The sequence below is a fragment of the Ambystoma mexicanum genome, chromosome 3q (genome assembly GCF_040938575.1).
Source record: "Ambystoma mexicanum isolate Mex_15411 chromosome 3q, UKY_AmexF1_1, whole genome shotgun sequence".
Classification (NCBI taxonomy): Eukaryota; Metazoa; Chordata; class Amphibia; order Caudata; family Ambystomatidae; genus Ambystoma; species Ambystoma mexicanum.
In genome coordinates this window covers 323009951-323034324 of record NC_090926.1, presented here as the reverse complement: position 1 = coordinate 323034324, position 24374 = coordinate 323009951, and the positions used below count along the sequence as shown (strand labels likewise).

General features: G+C 42.3%; 1 long non-coding RNA gene across 1 annotated transcript in view; it reads left to right on the top strand.

Moving 5' to 3' along the window:
- Positions 1-22917, top strand: part of LOC138581856 (uncharacterized) — an 85840-nt gene extending 62923 nt beyond the window's left edge. Inside the window, exons 3-4 of the long non-coding RNA XR_011304828.1 lie at positions 22170-22304; positions 22503-22917. This is a non-coding gene — a long non-coding RNA (uncharacterized lncRNA). The remainder of the gene's footprint in view (positions 1-22169; positions 22305-22502) is intronic.
- The last annotated feature ends 1457 nt before the right edge of the window (positions 22918-24374 follow it).

The following is a 24374-nucleotide window of genomic DNA, read 5'->3' as shown; positions in this document are numbered from 1 at the left end:
GGGCATAAAATCTCCGAAGGGGGGTGGAGATTCCTGTAGGAGAGTAGAGAAGATGGGGAAGTCTCGCCTCACAATGACTTCCTCAGGGAGCCCTGGAATTATGGCTGATGGTATTTCACATGTCTTGCCCCGGATGTGTATCTGGTATCTTAGGATAGATTTTGTTATCCCTATGTAAACAAATTACTTGGACTAGGGCAGGGACGTCATTTCACCAAAATGCCAGGGGTAGCGGAAGTGACATCACACAACCCTTGACCCTTGGTGACATCACAGGAAGTGATGTCATTTGGCCCTACCCAGAAGTGATATTGCAGGATGCGATGGAACACGGCCTTTCACCCGTTGACAAAACAGGAAGTGCTATCACATAGCATTGTACACTACAAAAAATATGGTTACGATATCGCTATAATGTGATGTACATTTCATACAAGAATGGATCGCCATATGTATCGTTAAGATCAGTGTATTTAGGCCCATATTACCAAATTACTGTGAATGCAAGCAGACGTCCATGACCAAATGATAATGATGTGTTATTATATAGCACTTACGCTTAAGCGCTTTATATAGAAAAAATATACACCTAATATCACCCAAACTGTGTTGGTACTCATTTATCAACCTCAGAAGGATGAAAGGCTGAGTTGAGGCGTTCAAGAACAGACTAAATCAGTGACTCACCCAGTGTGCCTGAAATAAACCTTTAATGAGTCTAGCAATTATTGTATAGAATTCCAGAAAGACACATTATTTGGTATTCCTAATCTTTCTTATTTAGGGTCTTTGTCTTCTTTTTTTAAGGGGCTTTAACAAGAAAGCCAGCCACTCCAGAACTAAAGAGCCACATGGTGCTGGCCACAGTCTATGAGCTTACATTAAAAAAAAAAGAAAAACTTTTTTTCTTTTTTTTCTAGAGGTCGCAAGGGTGACCACAGAGGTCGCAAGGGAGACCTCAGAGGTCACAGTTGCGACCTCTGGCGACCCCTAAATGACGTCCCTGGACTAGGGTTGCGTGGTTTAGGTCTTGTGTTGTAACTAAATCATCCCTTATAGCGGTCTGTTTGCTACCTGCGTTGATTAAGGCTTTTACCTGTTTCCCATTTACCAAAGCCTTTTAATTTTTAACTCAGTAGGGGTTTGACATAAGCAGATACTAAAGGTCTCTAGCTCTTCCTCGGCCTCTTCGCACTCCTCACCCCTTCAAGCAGCCTATTTCCATAGGTTCGTCTTTTATATTCTTTGGACAGTGTCTAGCTAGATGTCCGGTCTCTCTACAAGAGAAACAGACCAGAGGAGGTGGTTTGCTTCCTTTTGCTTCCTCCCTTCTGCTTTCATCTTTAGTCTTGGGTCAGATTTCTTGACCTCAACTCTTTTTCCAGGCATCCCTTCCTTAACTCTTTACGACCCCCCCTTGTTTATCTATTCCCTGGGATGTAGGGCGAAGGATGGGCTTATGATCTCTTTGATCTTCCCTTCGATTGGCTTGCTGAAGTATTTAGCGGCATCCGTGTGGTTTTGCGCACTTTCAATGGCCATGGCTAGGGTAGGTCGATTTAATTGCAAGATGGATTTTTGCAAGAAAGGGGGTAAGGAATTTGTAAATTGTTCTAAAGTAATCATCTCTTCAGTTCTACTAAAGTTTTATTATTTGTCCATAGGGTTACTGTGTTTTTGATCTATTCGCCCATCTCTAAAGGAGTTTCTCCTGGGTTCAACCTAATGGCTCGTAATTTCTGCCGATAAAAGTTGCAGGTTTGTCATACTCTTTTCAACAAGCTTTCCTTGATGGATAGGAAGGAGGCTCCCTGTGCAAGGTTGAGTAGTTAATAAGAAGTTTGGAGTTCCCCTTTTAGCAAGGGTCCCAAATAGCATTTCTTACAAGTTGTTGGGCCAGGCGTTCGAAGTTTATGAAAACATTTCCCAAATCTTTGACATTCGAGATATGGTTGAAGTACGCCTGGTGGTAGTAATGGCCTTGCTTGGAATTCAGTTAGTCTAGTTAGTCTAGTTAGATTCTTCTGGAGTTGATTTTCGGTTTGTATCTAATGGGCTGCCAATTGGGCGATGATATTGGCTAGATCTGGCATTTCCTCTGGGGTGTAAGGGTTCCACCTGTGGTGTCTGAATCAGAAAAAAATCAACTATCGATCCCTTCGCCTAAGGTGTCAAAATCTTCGTCGTCATCTGATTCTGAGTCTGTTAACAGAGTAGACTGGGACAGATTAGGTTTTATCCTGGGGCCTGCATACCATGGAAGCAAAAAGGCTCAGAGGGAGGAGGACTCAGAGCGCCGGGTCTGATGAAAGAAAAGCCCAGTCGGACCCTTTGAATTATTCGGTCCCACGGTTGTATGTTATAATGAGAGAGTGGGAGGGTTTCTAGTAAGACTTGAGTCTTAAAGAACAGATTGTGTGGCCTAGATGGAATATGTAACTGAGAGGACAACACCTTTTTTTAAGGTGGATACACAGTCAGAATCTAGGAGATCAACTATTTTATTTTCTCCTTCCGGTGCTACCACAATTATTAGCATGGGTTTCAATTTTTATCAGTTGAATCATATCCCACCGTCAGGTTTCTTGCACTAGGCAGGATATCATTCACACCTCATATGTATTTAACACACCCATACACCTCTTGTCTCTGATGATTTTGCTTTCAACAAAGATCCAAAGCGATATAATTCTAAAAAGTCTCATACTCCTATGGACTCCAACTCACATGAAGCCTCAAGTACTGAGATGAGGAAGATGAAGAAAGAGTCAATGTGGACTGAAGGAAACACAAGCTAAACGTGCGTACTAGTTGTCACAATAGAAATCAGCTGCGTGGGACATTTAAATATGGTTAACACCTTTCATTCAGTAGGAGAGGAGAAGAGGGATGCAGAGCGGGTGAAGCGGGAAGCAGAACCAGTGGCAGAAGCAGACGCTCGGAGAAGGACAGTGCTGGGAGAGATAGACGCTTCCAAGCAACCCCTTGTGAGCACACATTACCGGAGAGATGTGAGACTGGGAAAAGCGGAGCGGCTGCCTTGGAGGGACCGCTTGAGACACGGTCTTGCTAAACCACCTGCATTCCACCGACAAATGAATGTGGAGCTGGAGCGGGCACCAAATGAGGGTCTGCAAAGCAGGGAAAGCCTTCCCAGAGTTCAGACTTCGCTTCAGCAACGTGCCACGGTCCAGAAACGCCATCAAACATCAGTGAGTCTGGCCACAGGTGTTGGGGGCAGGCATACAAACATTGCATCCTTATTTCTAATACCAACCAAGTAAATTAAAAAAGACAGAATGTACACAAATCCTCATATGAAAGAAGTCAACTTGGGGATGGTTGGAGTAAATATTATCATCAGCAGATGAACATTAATGAAGAAGTTGAAGGGCAAAATCTGTACAAGTCTCCTTATCTGAGATGTTAATTTGTGGAAAATTGGAACAAGCATTGCCACAAGCAAATGAATACTAAAGGGGAAGTTAGCATTCAGAGAATGAACAAGTCTCCACATATGACATTTCAATATGGGGTATGTTGGAACAAGTAGTCCCTGAAGGCAATGAGGTATAAATGGTGAAGCAGCACAACTGTGTTATACTTAAAGGGAAAATTGTGGGAGGTCCTGGTGAAAGAAGCACATCAGGCAGTGAGCCATTTTGGGAGAAAGATACCTGGCAGGAGAGTATGCCAGGGTATCTTCAAGTCCCAGAAGGGGGGATTCCTGGCAGGGGAGTATACCAGGTAATCCCTATAAAACATATGAAAGGGAAAGACATTGTGAAAGGATACCTGGCAAGCGAGTACACCTGGAGATCTGCCAAATCTAGAACAATTCCTGGCTGGGGAGTATACCAGGGCACTATCCTTAAGAATGTGTTGTATGAAAGAGACATTTCTATTACTTCTGAGGAATTATTGTGTGGAAAGGAAACTTTCGGCATCTTTAAAATGTGTTGTATATAAGAGACAATTATTTTTGTTATTTTTTAAAAAGACACTGTTTGCCATTGTTGAGAAAGTGTTCTGTGAAAAAGACATTTCAGCTACTCTTAAAACATCTTTATTTAAAAATGACTTCCTCTATCCCACCTGAAATTAATTGTCCAGGAGAAGGGAACCAAACCATGGGTTCAAGGATTATTGGTTGGGTTTTCATATTTGATTTTTATACACTTTTTGCTAAATCAAAAACAGAAACATTTACCTTACACCTTCGATTGATTGTTTTAGTGTGAGGGTCAGCTAGGTTTTGGACACAAGGACAGTTATTCTGATGACAAGAGACAGACTGATCTTTAGTTTTAGTTGCTTAGGTTGGGAAACTCTCTTTAGGATAGGGACAGAAAGGCCTTTATCCAACCCCTTTATTTTAATAAAGATGGCTGATGTTGAAAACATTACAACTTTGTGTCTGCCTCTCATTTCTGACCCCCTGGAAGTAAGCTGGGCCTACATTTTCAAAAGGCTGCTGTAAGAGCTCCTTTAGTCTGACCTGACCTGTGTAGAGATACACACACACACACACACACACACACATGCATTTGTGAGGCACAGACATGATATGTTTGGGTACTTGCAACCTTTGTCTGGCTGTTTGCCATGTTAGGTCCTTGGGAAGTGTTTATTCATTCATTTATAACTACTTATATCATATAAAACCTCAAGGTTTGTGTTGTATATGGCGTGCCAGTATACTCGAACCTGCAACCCTGCCATTGGTAAACCCACACTGTAACCTCTGAACTACTGTTTCTCCCATCAAAGCTTTTTCATTTATGAAATTGCTTTCAAGGGCCTATGGATGAAGCTGCATCTGGGAGCTAGCAATGCCGGTTGGGATAAACATAGGAGCTGCTCTTTAAGGGTCCTTTGTAATGAATAAAAAGATAAAACAATATTTTTAGAACGGTAAAAGGACATTAAAACTAAAAGTGCAACCAATAGCCTCCCAAATGCATACATCAACCTACCAGGTTGACTGTTTTCAAGCCCATGAGTGAACCTGAATCTGTGACCTTGCCATTGGTAAATTTGCATGTGTGCGCTAACCTCTGCACTACTGGTTCTCCCTTTAAACAACATACCTTTTTACAATATGACATAACTGTGAAAGATGTAATTGATGAAGAGTGCATATGGAACCTAGCGGATTTCACGCTCTGACTGCGTCATTTGTAAAGGAAATATTGATAAAACAATATTTATAACAGTAAAAAGAAATGATGACACCTTTTACATATTTCCTCCAAATGCACAGCTGAACCTACCAGGTAGAATAACTTCTGAGCTACTGGGTTTCCTTTCAAATACCTAACTTTTTGTATTCTAACTGTCATAGATGTAATGGAGGAAAACTAATGTAGGAACAAGCAGTGCTAGTTGAGATAAACATAGGTGCTGCTCTCTCTTAGTGTAATTTGCAAATGACATACATGTAACAAATATTTGTATAACAGTAAAAGAACTACTGAAAGTAAAAATGTCACTTATTTCCTCTCAATGCACTGCCTAACAAAATAGGTTGAGTATGTCCAACCTTGTCATTGACAACCCCATGCACTAACAGCTGAGCTACTGGGTCTTCTTTCAACAACTATAACTTTCTGCATTGTGACATAGCTGTCAAGGGTGTAATAGATGAAGACGCACCTGGGAGCTAGCATTGCTGGTTGAGATAAACACATGTGCTGATCTCTCTCTCCAGGTTATTTGTAATGAAATAATGATAAAGCAATATTTGTATAACAATTAAAACCATACATAAACAAAACGTGCAATGATTTACTTCCAATGCACAGAGGAACCTAGGAGGTTTAATGTTTTCAGACCAATAATTGACCTGAACCTGCAAACTTGCAATTGGCAGCCTCTCATTCAAACCTCTGAGATATTGGGTTTCCCTTTACAAAACATAGATGTCTGCATAATAATGTGGCTTTCAAGTGTGTAATAGACGGAGATGCAACTGGGAACCTACAATGCTAGTTGGTATAAACTTAGGAACTGATCTCTCTTTCAGAGTCATTACTACAGGAAATAAATATAAAACAATTTTTATATAATGGCAAAAGAACAATAGAAACTAAATACAACACCATAAAAACTAAAAAACATTACTCATTCCCTTCCAATGCACGGTTTAACCTACAAGGTTGAGTATTTTTGAGAAAATGGGTGCCTTTCCACCTGCAACCTTGACATTGACAAGACCACACTCTAATCCCTGACCAACTGAGTCTCCTTCGCTTTTTTTGCGATAGGACAAAGCTGTCAAAATTGTAATGGATGAAGATGCATCCAGGAACTAGAAATTCTGGTTGAGATGAACATATGTGCTGACAGCTCATACAGGAGGGATCCAGCGGCTCTTCGCAGGCCAGCTAATGCAAGGCTGCCCGCGTATACCGTTGTACAACCCCCAACTGGGACAACCATACCACGTGACCCGAAGATAGGCGCGCATGAAGGAATCATCAGAGACGAAGGCCTGCTACTCCGACTGCCAGCACCATCCACCGCCTGCGCGCTCCACCTCAGACCACTGCAGAGAGCTTAATGATGAGGGGAGAAAAACGCTGACAAACCGGAGCTTGCAACACACCTGGCCAGAGGTAGGGGGAATATGGGGGAAAGCAAACCTGGCGCATTCCGCCATTAAGACCCATTGAACACTACCCAGTCGAACCCCCCGACCTGGGCCTGAAGGGAGACTCTGATACGAACCTCCAAACTCCACCCTGCTAATGGCATAGCCTCTATAAGTGGCAACTCAATCCTGCCCCTCATCATTGCGCCCGATCACTATGGCACAACAGGAGTGCCCTGACCAAGACAGGCAGAGAAAAAAGATAAGGGCCCGATGAAGACATACACAGGGGCTCACCCACACTTTGATCTATCCAGCTGCGTAGTCAACATCCAACCACCCCAAACAGCCAGGTACCCCACAAAGACTGATCAATCCGGAGAGGGGCACACAGGTTGAACATGCCCCCCAGCTCTTTCAACTGGGAATAAACTGGGCTCCAAAGAGTGCAATCAACCTGTGCTCACAACGCGTTGGTCTATCCACTGATCCCCGATCACTGGGTCATGGCAAATACCATGCCTGACGGGCAACACTACAGGGGACACAGGCGCATATCTGACAGAAGCATCTCTGCGCCGCTCAACATGATAACAGCCTAAAATGTAAGTCCAGAATCAGCTCCAAGCGATCCTAATGGAAACGAGAATAATAGCACAAAGAACACAGGAGACAAACAACTCAGTCCAAGAAATTAAAAGGGACCTATAGGCTGTCCAAATGCACCTAAATGCCCAAGCGGACCGCACCACTAACAATGAACAGCGCCTCAGTGTGCACAAAGACAACAATGAGGCAACCTCTACGGAACTAGATGGCCTAATAATAGAAGTGCAACGCCTGGGCTCCAAAGTGGAAGATCAAGAAAATCGGTCTTGTTGCAACAACCTATGCATCGTAGGCCTACCGGGACAAGTGGACATACCAGACCTAGAGGGTTATATATACCACATTTTCAAGGAAAAACTGCTCATCCAAAATCCAAGGTCATATGTTATTGATAGAGTCCACAGAGCCCCAATTCCTAAACCAGCTGCAGGTGAATGCCCGTGCCCCATTACAATGTACCTCCTCAATTTCCAACCTAAAGTGGCCATCCTGCGAGCCTACTGTGCCGCTGGCACAATCCACGCGGAGGGGGCCGACATTCGCATCTTCAACGACTACTCTGTGGAAGTCACCCAAAGTAGAAGAAGATTCAACCCTCTATTTGAAGCACTGAAAGACTCGAACCATAAATCCTACCTGAAATTTCCGGCCACTTGGTGCTTCCAACTAGACAAACAATGGCACTCCTTTGATGACACGGAGGGGGCATGGCGCTTCCTTCAACAGCACAACATAGTCTCTACCGACTTCCCTACCGAGACGGAAAATGATGGTCAAGTCCACCGTGAAGAGGCCTCACTATGGCACCAACAGCAATGACCGAAAGGAAAGAGATTGCGATCCGGCATATGACCGGAGGGGCCTAGCCTGAAAAATACAAAACCCCTGATCTGAAGCCTGCAACCCCATTGCACTTCCTCACTAATGACTTCCACTCCACACTGCCTCCTACAGTTTCAGCTCTGACCTCCTCAGAGATAGACTGGGACTCCCGATGGAATGACAGATATGTCAAACCAGGACCATGCAACACTCATGCCTCTTTCAACTACCAAATGTATCACAATTAATGCGGGCTACACATCGCCGAACTGCTCAACACCCGGGCCATCATAGGCCCCCATCCATCTATCTGTTTGTTTGTTTATCTGTTTTATTTGTTTGTTTGCTCAAACTACCGATGACCCCTGACAGGAACACGGACATGCAAGGGGACTGCAGGAATGCCCGGCCTCCCTCCCACCCTCCACCCTTTTGTACAGGCTTGCTCAACCCAGTATTGGGATATGGTTTATTACCCTAATGTTTACAACACTGTTTCAAAGTTATTTGCTATGTTCGATTTTTTTGGGAACGTACTACACGCATATGCATGTCATACATGATCGATACTAAAGGCAACCCTACCATACAGATGCCTAACACCAAGTCTTGAACAAATGTCCCCCTCCTTCAGATAGTTGTATGGTGACCGAACTGTGCCTGGTAACCCTCAATGCTCTGGGAATTGGCCATCCTATCAAGAGATGGCAGATAATTAACCATTTGTAGGACCTGCAGAGTGTCATTGCATTCATACAGGAAACACAACTAGATGCACTTGAATCCGGGAAACTATGCCGTGGTTGGATCGGTATAGCGGCACATGCCCCCACACAGGGGAAAAACAGGGGTATCCATCTTGATACATAAACACATCCCATTCCATACGCTCTACACGATTGAGGACACAGAGGGTATATATGTTCTTTGTGAAAAACCTGCAGCGTTTCTCCCATGCTATTCCAGGGGATCCTTGACTCAGGTGGCCAGGGGAGGGCCATCGCTTTTCAATCCCAACCCTGGGGGTGGACAAGCGTGGGAGGATCACCTGGGAAGGGGACCCTGTGAGACTGTGGGCGGAACGCCCGCGTGTGAGACACAGTATGCTCCCTTTTCCAGTACAACCCTGCCCAACATCCCCTCAGTCGCTATAGGTTATTATCACTCAAAACCAATTCACCCACAACGATACCTTTACCACCTTCATCCGGACAAGAACTACAACTCCCACCATCCTTATATTCATCATGCAGAACCAAAAGCCAAAAACAGGAGGAGTCTTTCTGATGATATACAATGGTCGTATCCCAGTGAGAAGAATAGGCCGGGTCAGGTTCCTATTCACCATCGTGTTCCTTCTGTTATTAAAAATGATATACAGTGTGATTCCATGTCACCCCACCTTTTCCTAACAATACCAAGAAGAAGAGGCAACCGAGAGGAATGAAGAGTGCAAACAAGAAACACACTAAGGCACAGAAGACAGACTCTCCCCTACTAACAACAGGATGTCCTGTTAATGAGGACAGGCAGGGTCAGGCAGGCCCAACCCTACCCACACACATGCAGCAAATTAACATCCCACGGTTGCTTAAAGGGAGCCTGCAGGAAAAGGGAATTCGGTCGCTCTTGGGAACCGAGGAGGGAGGCTGCAAGGCTGAGACCGGCAGAGGATCCTTCCCTAAAACCCAAGCACTCAGCGAGCAAGACCAACCACATGAGGAGCCAGCTATTCCAAGACAGCAGTTCAAACGGAGAAGAAAAGCTACTAGACCCGAAAGGATGACAAGGAGGGAAATGCCCTTGCCCTTTTCAACCCAAAGTCATGATGCCTCTGTGAAAGTAATTATAAGACCGGGAATGACAGCTGGCATGTGGTATAAAAGATGAAAGCATTGCACAAGGCCCTCCCGCACTGATAACTACGGCGGGGAGACGTGCCTGCTACCCTGGTATCGTCCTTGACTCCAGAGACAAGAAACGCCAAGGAGTTCAACACAGCCGGTGAGTTGGAGGGAGCTGATAGTAAGCCGGGCTGTGTTGAACAGAAGGTTGCAATCAGCAACATATTGTGAATGCAAGGACTTGTGAACGAAGAACTTGTGTGTTTTTGAACTTTTGTGTTCATTCGAAAGACTCTGGCTGGTACCTTTGTTGAAACTACAAGTACCAGGAGGCCGTATGAGAGGCCGACGTGAGGTGTCAGAGTGGTCCTACAGGTGTCACATCCAATCCCTTGTAAAATCAAAAGTCTCTGACCCGTTGCCAAGGGAAAGTTAGGGGAAAGGAACCTCCCCGCTTTCTGATGAGATTGTGAACATTGTGCTAGAATGGCTATGTGAACCCGACGGAGGGATACCAAGGGGAAGCTAACGAGAGTGAATCCCGTACGGCGATAAAGCAAGTTGAACTGTGTATCTGGCAAATGTGAACCTGGCTGAGGGATGCCTGCGAATTGGGGTGAAGCATAAAGCACCCGAGAACATTGTGTTGACAAGAGTGAACCCCAACAAGGGAAGTCCACAGTGAATGATTGTTGAACTTGTGATTGAAAGGCCGTAGTGAACCCGACAGAGGGAGGCCAACACTGAGAGAAGGATTGAAACCTGGCAGAGGGAGATGCTAAGGCAAAGGGTAATCGCCCAATGTGTTTGTTTTGGAACATCAGGTCCCCTGAGGCAAGAGACTTTTTGTAAAAGAGATTTGGACACAGAAGGCCCTGATATTTGGAAACAAACTCTAAACTTGTGCAGGCGAGGCCCAGGAATGTGCTGTGCTCAGAAGTCCTGCCTTGTCCCGTGCTAAAAACGTGGGACAGGGAGACCACAGCAATACCATCCTGACTCATTATTTCATGAACACTTCTTTCTTTTCTGGTGAACAGTATCCCACACTATTTTGTAACTTAGCGGTAAGGATTGGACATAGGTTTTTCTTAGTATAGGCTCTTTTTATTTGACAAGACGCCACTAGGACTGCCTTATTATTATTTGATGGTCGTAGCTTGCTCCCATCTTAGATTTAGGTTTAGATTTAGTGTTTTTCGCATCCATTTATACAGTTTAATAAACATCATTGAACTGTGTTAACTTGTGTCTGTCTTTAAGGTTGCCACCATGAGTTGCTTACACCTTCTACATGCGCTCATACAGCGGCGAGCAATAAACTGCTCAAACATATATGCGCCCACGATGGCTACTCCATCCTTTTTTACACACGTTTGCAAAATGTGCACACCTATTAGGGAACCTCACCATCATTGGGGGAGATTAGAACACAGTGCTTAGCCCTACACTGGACCGACATGGCACACCCCAGACACAACAAGTGACCCCGCGCCAACACACTTCATTACAGACCCTTATTTCTGATCTTGGACTCACAGACATATGGCATACCCTGCACCCACATTGCCACAAATTCACCTACTGTTCAAACCGCCATGGATCCTACTCCAGACTTGACTACTGGCTAACCCCCATGTCTTCTCTCTCATCAGTAGGACAATGCATAATACTACCTATGATAGTGTCTGGCCAAGCACCTGTACTCCTCCACACCATACTGTATAAGAGTACTAGACCCCCCTTCTACTGAATACAGATAGCATTATAGGCTTATCAATGATCCCAGTATTGCAAAAATCAGATTTATAGTGCTTATTGACGGTAAAGAGTGCATATAGGGCGATATATATTTTTAGGGTCAAAATGACCCAGGAAGTGGAGGGTGTCTCAGGTATTACATGCACATCATGAATATCTCAAATATATTCTGGAAACTGGATAGAAAATTAGTTAAGTACAAAAGTAGATTGGTTTGCCGTTTGGTAGCCGAACATCTAGGCTGAACAAACTGAGATAGATTATAAGATGGATGCCAAATACAAAATGGTGTCTTGAATACAAGTGTGCAAAGCCCTGAATCATTCCGATGGTGAGTAATTTTTTGGAAGCAGTTCACTGTAGATAGGTATGTCTGGGATGGTATATTTAGAATTTCTTGGCAGGGAAAGCAGACAGTGATTGATAGTAAATCAAATAAAGGCATAAGAAGGCTACCAATTAGACAGAACAGCTGCTTACCTCGCAACAGACAAGATGAGCTCATGAGGTTTCCCATGGTATGAGCTGCCAAGTAAATTTGTCAGGACCTTGAGAGCAGATAATAACTGTTTCATGGCAGGAGTTTAAAGATGTGTAATTATGTTTAGCTGAGACTGGAATGGGCTAATCAGTCTATGTGTCAGACGGAGGATGCCAAAAGTGAGCTAATGTGGCTTGGTGAGTAACAGTTAAGCCAACCAATCAAGGACAAGAAGGGCTTTTATTTTGGTTGAAGGGACCTATCAGCTATGTATTCTGAAATTGTATTAAATATTGCATCATTCTCAAAAGGCCTATAAAAGGCAAGATGATTGTAGGCGCTAAGTGCTGCTTCCAGTGTCTTTTGAACTGGTATTAAAGATGAATGTGAATTTGTGCCTGGGCACCCGTTCCTGTGTTCTTGTCTCCAGTGCCAGAGTCCACAGATGTCAGACGGCTTGAGGGAATGCAGAGGGTCCCCTATTACACATGGCGACCGCACAAAGGGACCCAAAAGATCTTTCAAGGACAAGAACCCAGACCTATGCTGACAGAGATAGGAGATGCCCAGGAGAAGTGACAGGGTAAGTGAATCTGCAGTGTGCCCTCAGTTTTCAGGGGAAGTCTCCCTATAACTGTCAGCATAGCATGGCACACTTTGACATCTGTGGATTATGGTATGTATTGAAAGGGGACAGGGGTAAAGAAAACATTTTTAAAAAGTAATCAGTGGTTTAAAAAGCAAAGAGGTAGTTTAGATAAGTAATGGGGTGATGGGGTGTATAAAAGTAATGGTGGTTGTTGACGAAATAACAAAGAGTGTTTATTTGTATATTTAAATAAGAAAGAGAGAGAAATGCCCAGAGTCCTGACCCCCTTTCAGGAGAGGTCATCTCACACTCCAATCGGAGTAAACTTAGGTTACATGTAGAACAGGTTCACATGAGGATATGAGTAAACTCCTGTTAGAGTATATTTAGGGGCAGAGATAAAGCAAAGAGCGCTTGAGAATTAATGTGAAAAGTCAACTCGTTTGTCTTTCTGTCTATGTGTCTGTTTTAAAATTAATGTGTCGAAGAGCGACAATGAGTGTACAAAATTGAGATCAAAATCAAGAAATTATATCATTTATTCAAGAAAGGTGATTTACACCAATCCAAAGTAGGTAGGGATCAGTGAAAAGGGTAGAGGTTTTGAGCAAGCTATTGATGAGGGCGCTCAAATTTGCTGTCTGAAATGCTATGGAGAAAGAACCAGGCAAAATAATGAATTGCAGTCAAAAAATGTGGCTACTTTGCACCCTTGAAACGGGCAGTTGACGGTAGCTATAGGGTTATTTTTTATATATCTCCATAGTTGACAGCTTTAAGATATCAAAAAATCTTGCACGGTAGAAATTTGCCAAACGCCTCATGCAAACGAGGAACAGATAAGATAAGACATGTGAGAGAAATTAATGTTGCCTCAGACAGGTAACTACACAGATAGGGGTTTTAAATCAAATTGACACTAAATCCGACATCAGGCTCTTTCCTGCAGAAAAAATGCAGAAAATGAAGCTAATATGATACATGACATGTTTTAAAACTAGAATTTTGCAAAGATATGATCACTTTTGTATGCAATACGCTGCTAACAAAGGCTAGCGCTGACAGTGCACATTGAAGACTTATGGTCAAAACCACGCTGATAATAGTTAAAAGCTCTTGTTCAAGGTTCAAGCGATAACAGTTGGCAGAGTCAGGAGAATAATGAATGGTTGTAGGAAAAAACAGAAACTGCTTTTGAAATGAAAAACATGGGATAAGTGTTGCAAATTAGAACAGCTGTTAGCTAAGCTTTATATATAAAAAGAGTAGTTTTGTTGCTTGTGTTGGAATGAACGGTAAAATATATGTATGTGTTCTGTAGTAGTGACACTTGATTATGGGTGAAAATGGTTGACACCCACTGAGTAAATTGACAAATAAGTAGATTTTGAGAAACAGCATTTTTTCATGACATTACCACGTGCCGAGAGAAGCACTGGGTGATTTAAAACATTGTGGGGGTAAATTAAACCCTTGGTTTTTTAAGTCAAGTGAGGGTGTATATTTTGAAGAATTTTCATTTTTCCAGGAGAACTATATGTGGTTGAACTGTGTTCTGAATATATTATTTCACACTTAGGAGGCTGCTCCCAATTATTGTACATGTGTGAGCTGGGGGGCCCCCTTGAGTAACTGTTTAGAGTCACACAAGTCACTTCCCATTGTAAAGGGGGTTGTTGGTTATTTTTGAGATTGGTGTTGAATGCTTTTTTGATGAGCAGACACTTGATCGCCCATGATTTGTTGAGTTTATGTTGGGCAAAATAGCCGGTTTTTGTAGATGATGGATGGAATATTTGGAAAAAGCATGGGTCCTGGAGCATTAATGGGCCAATTGCACAGATGAAGAAAAAGGGGAAATGTTTTGCTAAAGAGGTTTTTAGTGCACTTTGAAAAGAAAGACAGATTAACAAATGAAAGCACAGGAAAGTTCTGTAGGTAACTAGAATGGTGAAAATATTGGTAATTGGGAATAGAGAGAAGGCATAGTATATGTACTACAATACAATGTTGAGTCATGGGGTGTTATACATGAATGTTTAAGCATGTACACCAAGACCAGAGCCGATTGGATAGGCGCCAAGAAGGGAAATGGTGTTTCCCTCACCATACAGTATAAACATGCAATATTTGGGTATTTGAAGAAGAAAATGATAAATGTGTCTAAAATCACACACAAAGAGTAAAAATGCAACTATGACTGCAAATTACATTACAAAGTAGGATGATGTAATAGTGAATGACATTGAACGAAGCACAGCAAATATTTATAGGGAATAGCAAGAATAAATAAGATAAAAACACCTTTTTTGGCAAAAATATGGAAATGCATGTATTGATGTCAAATTTATATTTAGAAGGAGGAAGCCGTGGGTAATGAGGGGAAGTGCTTGCAAGGTGCATTGGGGCTAAGGTCACACACAATATGGACAAAGGGGCATGTATATTTAAACAGTTGTGCTGAGAAAACGTTAGATTAAAAAAGTATTTTTTATAGAAGCACACACCCTGATGGTCTGACTTCTAAGAATAAGGAATCCGCTATTTAGGGTTCTTTGCGCGGTTTTGTTAAATGAAAATGTAATTATGGATAAGTACAAGCAGGCTTAGCACTGATAAAAGGAAGAATGAGGGGGGTTAGCACAATTATTGAAGCACAAAATGTATTATTAGTATATGTGATGAATTGATTTATTGGGGAAAGAAATAGAGATGATTTTGGTTAGAATCTCTGTCATGATATGTTTATAAGAGGAGGGGAGTGACAAACACACACACACACACATGCACACATGCACATGCATACACACATGCATGCACACACACAAGCATGCACACACATGCATGCACATGCACACACATGCATGCTCACACATGCATGCACATAAATGCACATGCGCACACACACACACATGAATGCACACACATGCATACACACACATGCACACATGCATAGAGACATGCATGTACACACACATGCATGCAAACACACATGCATAAACACATGCATGCACACACATGCATATACACATGCATGCACACACACACACACATGCACACAGGCACATGAGAAAGCACACATACACATGATGTTGTGGAAGTACAGGCAATCAATGGATTGCAGGCTCAATGCACACAACATACACAGGTAGTCAGAAGAAGGAATTCAATATTGCAATAAGAACACACACACACAGACAGGATGCTTTTGTTTTACATTACGAGTACTAGATGGGAACATTATGTTTTATTGAAGCGAAATATAAGAGTGGCTGTTTTTTTTGAAGAATATAAATAAAGGAGGATGAAGATCTGCTTGCTTACATTCAGGAGCACTGAACTCTTGAAATGCACAAGCCGGGGGGGGGGTGACAATGGAAGTATTTTACCACATTTTATGTAAGGGATTGCCTGGGCAGATACAGAGGCTCTTAAAAACTCTTAAAAAGCAAGTGGGAATGAAAGCAAAACTGTAACCTGAGGTACAGTTGACTATAGTGTGTCACTGTCCGCTGTTGCAGGAGAGAAAAACAGCAAGAAAGACGATGCTAGAAAGCTTGAGGAAGCCAAGTTAGTTTGGAAGAAATTGTAAAAGTATGCCATAGAAGGGGCAGTATTGACAAGCAGAGAAGGATTGGGAATACAGCAAGCAGTGGGTACATCGCAGGTGAATAATCAGCGCCAGATGGACCAATAAGGGAATGGATTTGTGCCACAAGGCAGAGGAATGGGCTACAGAGGAAGGGGTGGTTTGCAGAATAAACAAGGCAGTTTTCAGAATATGTACAATGATAATCAGAATGCGCAAGGACCATTTAACCAAGGGGGACTGGTCAGAGGGGCTCCTCCTGTGTATTGGACATGTGGGATGACAGAGCACATTGTGCACACATGTGTGGAAGCTAAGGTAGGTACAGAATGGGCAATTCTTAGGAGGGGGGACAGCTTATCTTCCATTATATAGCTCACAGGCTAGGGAAGGGTCAGCCCAAGATAAGACAGTGTATCAGATGCAAGCACTGAGAGTGCAACAGGTACAGCAGCGAGAGCAAGGGCAAATGAGTTTACTAGAGGGGCAATTGCAACAAGCCCCCTTACAGAATTAGCGATATGCAAACACAGGAAAGGCATTGACACCCAGGATAGGAGGTGCCACTATGGACTGAGGCAGTCTTTTCACAGGAACAGGGGTAGGCATGCATCCACAACAGGACAGCTCACAGGACGACTTGATTTGTTCCGAGTTATCAATGACGCTAGGCCCCAAGAGGAGCCAAGGGTTAATGTGATGGTAGAAGGTGAAACCGTTGCTTTGTTAGTAGACATTGGGACTGCACGTCCATGAATGAAGGAGGAAAGGTGTCCAATGGTGGGAATTGCCCGGGGTGATTAGGTTTTTTTTGGAGCTTTGAGTTGAGTTCCTTTTTATTGATGAATTACCAGTCCCTATAAGAGAGTGTGACATGACTTATCCTTGTTATATCCATGACAGACACTAGTTAAATATTTTGGGAAGGGATTGGATGATGAACCTTAAACATGAAGATTTTATTTACTGACCAAAGGATAGCATGTTCCACTCCTGGAATACACTTTTCAAACATGGATGAATTTATATTGGCATGAAACAGGGCAAATGGCTATGCAAGTTGTTTTAGTGGAGCCAGAGGTTTTTTCTTATCTTATCATATAAAACTAATGGTCCTGCAAAACCACTGTCACCCATCCTCCATACGGCCGATGCCATGCCTACCCACTTCCTAAGAGAATGCATGGACTCCAACGCTAAAGCCACAAGCTGCTCATTGTATGACCAGGTGCTTGATCTTCATATGTGTCTGTTTAGCAAAGACTCAGCGTCACACACCTGTTTTACAACTATAATGCCTTTCGCTCATATATACATAAAACTATACCTAGCCAACTGTGCCACTTTGCTTAAGGACTGCTCCGAATACAAAGCTAGCCCTATCTTTACCGTTGCACGCCTGTTACATTAGACTGTGTTTGGTTCGCTTTACAATTCTCAATTATTCGCAAACTAGACAACTTGCCTACTGTACTAGCTCTGATTCAGTCATTTACGGATATTTTACCGCATTAGTTGATTATTGCATTACTCTCTATACTGTGCAGTTATGCTATGTGGCATTGCCCTATATTGCTCCGCTTTGTACTTATTTATTTCTGATTTTATCGTTGCTCCCGCCACTCTTTTTCTTGCGCTGAGCATTGTTTTCTAACCCTACTTCCAACTGCTTCAGCCATCAACTGCCTCTCAGCCTAATCTGATTAATATTGTATGTGCTTGTGTAGACAGACTTTCTTCAAACAATATATCCTATTTGTACTTGACCTGCCTACTTGCATATGCCTTGCACAACAATTTTGCCTGAGACAGTTCCTCCTCCAAACTATATTCAAACTGTATAGGTTGTTTCCCACCCGTGTCAGTTCACCTCATACCACCATACTTGCATTTGAACAATGCAGCAATTCTGCCTTATTATTTCTCTCCAAACTATAGTCCGTCCTTGCACCCCCATATAGCCATCACTATCTAACCCTTTGGCCCTTGGCACCTCAACAGCCAGTTAAGAGTCTCATTTGTGTCGACTATGTATCTGCCTACAATTTACACCGTCCTGCTGAGGACTATCGTATACTTAGTCAGCCTCCCTTCTCTCATCATCACATCCATTCCACCTTTAATCACAACCAACCCGTCTGTGTCCCTTCGCAACAACTGCCCTATCCAGATCAATCTGGATACCAAACCATGCAGCCTTCATCAGAGAAATCTCAAACTCCGCGCTAGACTACCAAAAATATTCGAACCCTCTGCCGAATCCCTCAGCCTCTGTTCATCTAATAACAATAGAACATTGAGAGAGCCATTGCCCCACACCAACAACCACTGCTACAAAGCTCCCAACACTGAACATCCAACACACAATCCTCACACTAGCTCTCGACCTACTCGGAACCCCAATTCCATCCCGAATCACCACTATAATACCTAGATACTACCAATAGAAACTACTCAGTCTAACATAAGAGGTGCCCTCATAAATGCCCAAACCATGGTGGCCCACACCACGGAAATAGCTGACCTACTCCAATCAGATAATATGGACTTCCTCGCCATTACCGAATCCTGGCTTCATCCAGCATCAGGCCCAGCAATCATGCTAACCATCCCAGAAAACTACACACTCCTCAGAATCGACCACATCAATTCTCGAGGCGGAGGCCTCGCCATAATTTCTAAAACAAGCCTCGCTTTGAGACTCACCCCCCCTACAAAACCTTGGTTCCTGCGAATCCCTGACAGCCAAGCTTCCGATCTCCAACTCCCAAACCTTGACTATCCACCTGATCAACAGACCTTCTGGCCCCCTAGGATCCTTTGAAGAAGACCTAACCAATATCCTATTGGATAACCTAAAAAACACCTCACAATGCCTTCTCTTAGGAGATTTCAACTTAGGACTACACAACTCCTTAGACCAAAATGCTACACATATTAACGACTCCCTCACTGAACTAGGTTTCACACAAAAAGTGAGGGGCGCGACCCACACCAAAGGTAGGACCCTGGACTGGATTGCAGTTTACAACTGCCAGACCTCCATCACCTCCTTAACACCCCAGCCTTGGTCCGATCACCATCTGATCTAGATGTAGAGGCTTCACTCCCCTTACCTACCGTCAACAACATAGCACCCGCTATTCCCACCAGAAAAAAACGCAATATCACTGCTGATAAACTGTCTTCCCTGATCCTCCCCACTCTGAACTCACTCCCAGAACAGACAGACCCTTTTATTCTGGTAGATGAATACAACAAGATAATTACTTCATCCCTAGATATCATAGCACCTCTAAAACTTAGAAGGAGCAAACCTAAAAAACATGTGAATACTTGGTTCACGCCTCATCTGAAAGCAATTAGACTAGAGAAATGGAAAAGTGAACAAATCTGGAGACTTGATCCTTCTGTCACCAACAAAACTAACCTTCGCAAAATAGCCACCCTCTAAAAAAATGAAATTACTCTTGCCAAACAATCGTCCTTCAACTTACATATTACTCAAGCTAATTCAAGCACTAAAGAACTGTTCACTATCCCTGCTCCTGACACCTGCCTTAAGGATAAGCTATGGTGCACCAACATTCAGAGTGCCTTATCCAACAAGGTAACAACCCTCCAAGCCAAAATCAACAACAAAAAGGAAACTCTCCACCTTGCCCCCAAACCCAACAATCCCCCATGTCACCACACATGTCTGATCCTAATCAACCCCCACCCTGCTTCAATTTTAACAAAGTATCCATCCTAGAGGTGGAAAAAGTCATTGTCACACTCAAACCCTCTAACTGCCACGGCGACCCTTGTCCAGTCCAGATTATAAAGGACACGGCACGTGACCTTTCCCCATTCATTTCCAAACTCATCAACGCCTCCTTCTCTAACCGCCCCACTAGAACTGTTAATGCCAACCTCCTAACGGTGCCCAGATTTAAACGTACCAAGACTGGCAGAAGCAGCTTCCCGGTCAAAGCTGCTCAATACTGGAACTCCATTCCCCCATTCCTAAGGGAAGATGGACATTTCCTCATCTTCAGATCCAACCTCATCCGTTGGATTAAGGAAAACGACTGTTAACATATCCAAGTATGCCTTTTCCAACCTGAACATACCATGTATATTGATCTTTGCATATCTATTTTATTGTGTAATTCACCTACCTGCTCCTCATCTTATTCTGTATATACTGTCTATGCCTCACCTACTACTTACTGCATAAATTGTATAATGTATGCTCCTGTACAGCAGTGTAACCTAATCTGAACAATCTTCTTGATGCTCATTGCACCCTGATACCCCTGGGTCTGGCGCGCATTACAAACAAACAAACAAACAAACAAACAAACAAACAAACAAACAAAGGTGGTGAGCATTCTATTAACATGGCTGTTTGACCTAGTGGAGAGGATGGTGAGAATATTTGTTGAGTTTTTGCTCAGACCATAGATACCTATGGACAAAGAGGGGGGGCAGATAATCCCTCTAGAAATAGAAGCAGCCATAGTGCGAATGAAAATGGCAATGCTCGAATGAATGGACAATGAGAGTAGACCAGTGATAGCACTGGAAGAAGGGTCTAGGTTGATTGATGTCATTGATGATGACATATTTAGAGAAGACTAAAGAAATGATGAAGTGGTGGTTCTTTGGGAGCACCACATACTGGATAAAAATAGAGAGAAGGGGCAATCCTCCAGCGAATGATAAAATTGAAGTAGCAGTCAGCATATTTTTAGGAAGACTTGGAGAGAGTGCCAAATGTCCCATGGACTACAGGCCCTTAGCATATGGATCTATTGAAACAAATAGGGGAACAAAATAAAAAGGTATACACATGAAAAGGATTATAATATGAAACATGAGGGTTTGCGTTGTATTTAGACTAATTAATGTAAGCTAATCATAAATAGATAAGGATAAAAGCACAGAAGTAAGAAGTTCAAAATTAAGAGATTGGTGACAATTCAGGGGGTGAAATAAATAAATCAATGAATGGATATTCAAGGAGTGAAAAGCACAAATGGATAAGATATCCAGATTTGTAAACAAAGCACACAATTGATGGTGCTAGTTATAAATGAGTAGTGTAGTTTAATAAAAAAATAAAATATGATTATTGAAAGGCCAAAGGGGTATGGATGGCAAAGATTGATCTAATAATATGTTATGATTTTTTAGAACTGCACAAAAGAACATATGAGAGTAAGTAACAAAGACATTATTTGTATGTATATGATGGTGTTGATTTATGTTTTACAGATGACAATTATTGTCATTGTTGAGCATGGGAGGAATGTCTACATGGCCTTAGCAGAGTTTAGCAATTTAATGGCAAGAAACATTATATTATGATAGAGGTAAGTGCTAGTGGACAAGTAGAGATAGAAGAGGTAAGTATTGGTTTGCACAGCAAGTGTGTGAAACAATCTATTGATCATTATTAGGAGTAAGAGGACCCAGGTGAGTACAGAGCAAGAAAGGCAGTAATTGATACAGTCCTTTTAATAAAGCAGAATTTTCCCAAGAAAGGTGCAAACAGGTGTGAGCGCAGAATAGCATATATATATATATATATATATATATATATATATATATATATATATATATATATATACACATACACACGAGTATGGCCATATCTAGACAACGAGAATGAAGAAGACTTTGGATAGAAAGTGGAGTAACCTTTTGTAATTCTGGTAATGGTGATATGCCAAATTGGCAAAATACATGAGTTATTTAGGATACGCAAAACAATGTATTTCTTATATGACACACTTGCATGCCCTTAGTAGAATCAATGCTGGGGTCACAATAACATGGGTAGGCAAGCTATAGAGTAGGTAGGATGATGAAAAATGTCAATTATGTCTCAACAGAATAAACACAGCAAAGCAAGAAGAAGACCGTGGTCCCACGTGAGCAGGAGGAGGACTTCAAAAGTACAGAGAAAATGTTCAGCATGGTAGAAAAAACAAAAGAAAGACAGGCCTGACTGATTTGCTACATTAATGGTAAAACATTTCAATGTGCAACAACCATTCTTTTTAACTTTGCAGAAGAGCAGCTTACAGTTCAGTGGGCTGAGAATGCCAAGGAGATGATTTCAGTAAAACTAATTTGAGAAAAGAGCAAAGGTCTACCTTGAGGAAATAGTTGATCGCTTTGCTAACGTAAAGAAATGACTGTACCTCTATTTCGGTTTTCTACAGAGAGCAGCACCCACACCAGCATCTTCTTCTTCAGCTATGGATGCAACATGAAAAAAGGGGAGTTTTTGAAGAAAACACATCCTTTTTTTAACATATGTTTTGAATTTGTCATGTTGTCTGTTTTGTCGTTTATTATTTTATCATAAAATAGGAGACTGAATGACTCTTTGTTTTGAGATTGTCAACCACGGGGAAGATGTTTCCTTAGTGCATCCTGTAGGTATTGGAAGAAAAGAAGGCCCATGAAAAATAGGGCAATGCAGAAAAAGGTTTTTAAAAAAGAAGATACATCTTTTATTACCTCAGATCATAGCCAAGTCCATGTATCAGCCAGTATGTATTCAGGATAAAGTAACACCAAGACGTGCAAAAAGAGAGAAAGGAGCAGCCACCCTGTTATATGAGAAGAAGAGAAAATGCAGTAGAGATTGTTTAAAAACTTATAGGTATTTTAAGGGTTGGGTTTGAGGAGACAGTACTGATGATAAAGGCAAACTTACTTTTCAAAATAACTAATTCAGTTTTATATTACAGATGGATTACAGTTACCTACTCACCAGGTGATTGATGGCAACCGATCCTGCAAGCAGAGAGAAAAGATCGAGGGACCCAGCTAGATGCCCAGTTACAGTTACTTTGTGTTTAAAAGTTATTCCTACGAAACTCCCGAATCATTGTGTTCCCCAGAAACAATCGAATGCCCCCCTTTTTCTGACTTCAAATCAGACGATTGAGAAATTCAAGTACTTTATGATGAAATGAACAATGAACTTAAAAGGACTTGCCTATGTGTAAAGGGCCTGAGAACATGCTGCAAATCAGCCCAACAGACAAATTTGATGGATTGAGCTTAAAGAAAGTCTGTGAAAAAAGCTAAAACAAGATGAATCGGGTGGAAGATGTGTCAACGGTAGATGTACCGATGGAAGAAAATATGTATGGAAAGAGGGCAGGAAGCAAGGAAATGTCGTGGGGTGGGAGAAAGGGAAAAAGTGGATGAAAACACTAAATGTTGCACGTGGACAAATAAAGAGGAAAATGGGCTGGTGAGTTCCCTCAATGAATGATTTCTCTCGATTCTCGTAGTGGCTAGATATTCACCTGGTGTGTATGTTATGTTTACATTGGGTAATGGGGTGGGATGCAGATAGAAGCAAATAAAATTGGACTTCAGGAAACACATATAAAGGTTCAGACAGGGCAAAATGTTGCAAACGATCTTCTGACAAAAAGGAGATACATACATGTTTTAGATTAAGAGAGTACAAAATGATTGGAGTCACTGTTGACTCTGTAGAAATATTTTTATGATACCTCCCATGTTGAGACAAATTACCACAATGAGGGGGGTGACTGGGAAAAGGATGCATAGATACACTGTATATGGGGGAGGGTGGACACTTGTAGTGGTCGTGTATTAAATAGTTGTCTCATACAGACCAGAGGGGGAGTGTATAAGAGTACTAGACCCCCCCAATCTGAATACAGATAGCATGATCAATGATCTCATTATTGCAAAAATCAGAATGATAGTGCTTTTCTGAAGGTAAGGAGTGCATATAGGGTGATATATATTTTTAGGGTTACAATGATCTAGGAAGTGGAGGGTGTCTTGAGTATTACACGCACATCATGAATATCTAAAATATATTCTGGAAACTGGATAGAAAATTAGTTATGAACAAAAGTAGATTGGTTTGCCGTTTGGTAGCCGAACGTCTAGGCGGAACAGACTGACATAGATTCTAAGATGGATGTCAAATACAAAATGGTGTCTTGAATGCAGGTGTGCAAAGCCCTGAATCATTCTGATAGTGAGTAATTCTTTGGCAGCAGTTCACTGTAGATAAGTACGTCTGGGGTCTGGGATAG